At 45.5% G+C, this 4619-nt stretch overlaps 1 long non-coding RNA gene across 3 annotated transcripts; it reads right to left on the reverse strand.

Moving 5' to 3' along the window:
- Positions 1 to 3448, reverse strand: LOC109283124 (uncharacterized). Of its 3 annotated transcripts, XR_002090186.2 has the most exons (3): positions 3351 to 3438; positions 1051 to 1822; positions 1 to 875 (listed from the first exon to the last, which is right to left on the reverse strand). It is a non-coding gene; the product is annotated as an uncharacterized LOC109283124 (long non-coding RNA). The 3 variants fall into 3 exon arrangements; XR_009457851.1 differs by having other exon boundaries at positions 1 to 1822; positions 3351 to 3448; XR_009457852.1 differs by having other exon boundaries at positions 1 to 1822; positions 3386 to 3422.
- Positions 3449 to 4619: the final 1171 nt, after the last annotated feature.

A 4619-nucleotide genomic window follows, 5' to 3' on the forward strand; every position in this document is an offset into this window, starting at 1 on the left:
TCAGCTAAAGCCATTTTATTGACATTGACAGTACTAAAACATATCAGGTCAGATAGCAGAGGTTTACATAGTTCACCAGTACCCATAAGATCACCATCATTCATGATTTCTGTATGCCAGTTGGGTTATGAGGACAGCTGTTACAACTTCATAGTTGAAGAAACTTTCGTTAACAAGCAAAAATACAAGACTTAAATGGATCTAGGCTTGCCAAGCAGTAGAGGGGAAAGAAGTGGGGTATGGGGACACAGGAGCAGGTAGTATTATACAAAGCATTGAGATGCAGAGAAAAAGCAGTTACTTTTGAGGAACCCTTAAGCTTAGATGTGGCTTGGGGACACTTGGCATAGTCACACCTGTTGCTTTTAAACAGCATGAGAAGGGGTGTTTACACTGGCACTGGGGTAGATCTAGATCAAGCCAGTCTTGCAATGGCCTCCAGGACTGATGCAACCTCCAGTGTTGCCTGCAGGCAGCATTGCCTCTCCCATACCCACTCTCAGATATGCTCCAGCCTTATTTCAGGAGACATCAGTGTTGGATACAGCAGCATTCAGAGATCCAGTTAGCTCCAGGATGCATTTCTCTACTGGTGACAGCACTCAGCTCCTCCAGGCCCTTGGATCAGAGGCAGCAGACTGAATTCAGACCGGCAGAGATGACTTGTGAGGTCATGTCAGTCTGTGGTCTGCACAGACAGCTGGGCACCCTGCCTGCTTACTGGGTGGGTCAAGGGCTCCAGTCACTTCTGGGAGGAGCCTATTACTCCAGCAGGCACACCAGTGTTTTGCAGCAGAAAGGGGACTGGGATTTTGCTGGGTCTTGTAGAATCAGCATTTCAACATCAGGGTAGGCTTCAACATGAATGCAGCAGCCTGAATTTAGAGAGAAAGAAAGGAAGGGACAGCTCAGCTTCAGTCTTTTTATTGCTCTTGCTATGGGAAGGGACAGATGCTGGGTCACCCGAGCATCAGCTCCTACCAAGGCAGCAGGGCGGTCTGGGTTTCAGCAGAATAATGTGGGGGCTCTTACACTAGATCTCCGTCTCACCTTGGATCTACGCTGGTCAGGGGTTGAGTTTGTCACTGCAGCAGGATGGGCTTCAGCTTCTTGTACAGCCGGCAGAGCATCCTGTAGAGACACTTGCAAGGCCATGGGATAAAGGAGCTTTCTTCTCTTATCTGGCCCTCACCAGTGTTTTGCTCAGCCTGTGTTTCCATGGCCCATGCAGTCTGAAGAGCATGCTCAGCCTCTTCAGCCACTTCTGTGGTCTGGGCAGGAGGAGCAGGTTGGGCAGCTGGCTCTTGGGACAGTGCCATCCCTCCAGCAGGCTGGGCATCAGCAGTCATGTGTACCTCTGCCTCTGGCTCAACAGCGTGCATCACATCAGGATTCCCTGGCATGTTTTGGGTAGCAGGCTCTCTGCCCTGCATCCCCTGTGGGATAGATTTGTTTGCCATCCCTGCAGGTGTCTCAGGAGTGTGGACCCTCTCCATCTCCTGCAATGCCTCTCTGGTCTGCTCCATCATCTGGACTGCAGGCTCTGGCTCACATTGCAGAGATGACTGATCCACTTCGGTCTCTTCTATTATATGTAGAGCAGGCTCCTTGTCTTGTGCCACCTGTGCAATGGCCTCACCAGTGACTGCATTTCCCATGGTGAAGATCTAAGCTTTCTAGCAGGGCTCCTACTGTCTGAGTGCCTTCAAAGTCCTTCCCTCCCCCAGTAGCAGGTAATAAGTCCTTACTGATGAAAGAGGTAGGCAGGGCAGCCAAATTCTGCTGTTAAGAGTATCCTAGTAACCAGCAACAAGCATCCCACCTGCAGAGATATTAGAGATTAATTAACACACACACACACACACACACACACACACACGTTTCAACACTAGCTCCTAGCCGTCTCTGGGGAGGGTTGCTGCCCTAGTAGGGCACAGCAGGTGCTCTGGAGTTGCTAGAGGTCCAAACATGGATTATCTGGAATGGAATTCGTAGTGTTTCAGACAAATGAGGTTTTCAGAACCAAACTTGGTGGGAAGAATCCAAAGTGCAAGTCTGTTTGGATTCACAGACATGGGGAACTTGGGATGACTTTAAATATTACTATTATTTGTACATGATCCTCCTTATTCTAGTCTCAGGTTCTATGGACAAAGGAGATCAGGAACAAGGAAACAGAGGGACCCCAAGGAGGACGAATTGGTAGGCAGGAACCCAAAACTGGAAGCTGCATTTTACCTTTTTTTTTTTTTTTTTTTTTTTTAAAAACCACTTTGGAAGTTCAGTGCAATTTAGATTAGGGTTTTGGACTTGGTTTTGAATAAGGAATCAAGTGAAAAGCTTTCCAAGTCTTGGTAAATCATTGCTGGCAACTACTGAATCCACAACCCAGTTCAACCCTACCATCCTGTCTCAGAATGATACTCCACCATAGTGTTTAATACTTACTAGTGGAGGGCAATGAAAATGCTTAGAGGGCTGAGGCAACTGCGGTTATTTAGTCTGGAGAAAAGAAGACTGAGAGGGGATTTAATAGCAGCCTTCAACTACCTGCAGGGTGGTTGCAAAGAGGATGGAGCTGAATTGTTCTCAGTGGGGGCAGATGACAGGACAAGGAGCAATGGGCTCAGGTTGCAGCAAGGGAAGTTTAGGTTAGCTATAAGGGGAAAAAAAACCCCCAAACTCACCAGAAAGATACCACAGCACTAGAATAAGTTGGGCGGGGATCTCCATCCTTAAAGGAGAAGACCTGGATATATAAAGCTTTAGGTAGGATGTAGTTAGGAAAGATCCCTCTTTGAGCAGGGGTTCAACTAGATGGCTTCCTGAGGTCCCTTCCAGCCCTCTTTTTTCTTATACTGTAGTACTCCAATAGTAAACTGAGTAATATTTGCCTATCCTTTAGTTTTCATAGCTAGAAGTTAGATGTTGATTGAAAGGAAATTTTCATGGCCCAAGATAAATAAAACAGGCACTAGCTGTTTCACCTTAATAGAGTCATGATATCAACTGTAGCCATTACAAAAATGCTCCTTTTTCTAGTACATGCAATAAGGAATATTGTTAGCTGGAAGCCAAAGCTTGACTCAAGTTATGTTTTGCAAACAATGCTAAAGAATAAGATTACTAGCATCTGAGGACCACATTTGACTTAGTAACAGCATCTTTGGCAAGGAGGGGAAGAAGGCGGAAGAGAGCAACATAGACATACAATTATTTCAAACAGCACTTCCTTCTCAGGGGCAGATTAACAACCACTTCCAGAAGCAGATGGCAAGCTCCATTTTATCTCACTATAATCAAATATCACTTAAAGCGCAGGAACCCAAATAGAGAGACCAACTACTCACCAACCACATTTACCAGCCTACTACAAACCACCTACCAAACAGCATCCAACCCACAACCAGTGGAGAATTCCTAGCACATGCCTTGAAAGGCAACAGACCAATCTTAAATAGGGCTGAATGGTAACACAGAATTAATTCCCCCTGACTTTGAACATTAGCTTCACCTGGTTACTCTTTCCTAAAGCTATGTGTGCTGGCTAAAAAGAAAAGACCGTTCAGATGGTAGATTTATCTTGTGTTTGGTTGTTTTGTATTTTGCTTGAAGTATAAGAAGTAAAGGTGAACTGAAATGCAACAAGGCACATTTGCTCCTGCAGATTGATCAGCATTTAACAGTGCTTAGTTGTGGACAAACAGGCTGTTAGTTATACAGTAAACTGTAGGGAAGTGGGCTCATACTTTAGGGGTTCTGTTTTGCAACCAGAGCCTGAGGAGTTATTTTTCATTAACTATTCAGAGAGGGATCATCCTCTTGTCTTTTAAGGGACACAGGCATGCGGAGACTGACAATTTTGCTTACTCCTTCCTTTTGCAACGGCAGTGTGAAATCAGGCTTGGAGCTCTGGGATAACCATGTTGTAATAAGCCTTAGTTCAGACTTGTTCAATCTCTGCTTTTTTAATTTATAAACTTACCCTGCGTAAGGACACCCAGGCCTCTCTGTTTCTGTGGGCATAGAAGGCAGGGTAGATTTGTACCTTCTACACTTCCAGAATAGTTTCTATATGGAGAGGGAGACTACTTTGCTTGTTTAGAAGAGACTGATCTATTCTAGTCCAGATCTACATTACATATGTACTCTGGTCAGTCTACAAGGTGGAAATCTATCCTGCCTTCTACTTGTCTTTAGACTAACATGGCTAACTATGTCTTTATGGGCGTAGTAAGCAACCATCAATCCTCTGGACGTTGGTGTACATGCAAGGGGTCCAGTTAGGTACCTGATAAATCTGCTTGTACCGAGTCTTACAACCATCACACCAAGACCTTTGATGTATATGCCTAGGCAACAGTATGGAGGCTGCCCGAGATCAACCATTCCCCCTTCAAACCATTGAAGACCGAATCCAAAGGCCAGACCAAGTCCAGACATTCATTGCCATGATGGTTGTAGTTTCTGCCAGGGAGCAACAGATAAGAACTGCTGCTGACTCTTGAATGCCTCAGTGAGGGTGTGTTTCTATCAGGACAATGTCCCTTAGCTTTTCTCCAACTAAGGAGTGCTCACAAAGCAGTGGGGGGCCTAATGTTTCGAGGCACCCTCTACTC

Source organism: Alligator mississippiensis, chromosome 16 (genome assembly GCF_030867095.1).
Source record: "Alligator mississippiensis isolate rAllMis1 chromosome 16, rAllMis1, whole genome shotgun sequence".
NCBI classification, from domain to species: Eukaryota; Metazoa; Chordata; order Crocodylia; family Alligatoridae; genus Alligator; species Alligator mississippiensis.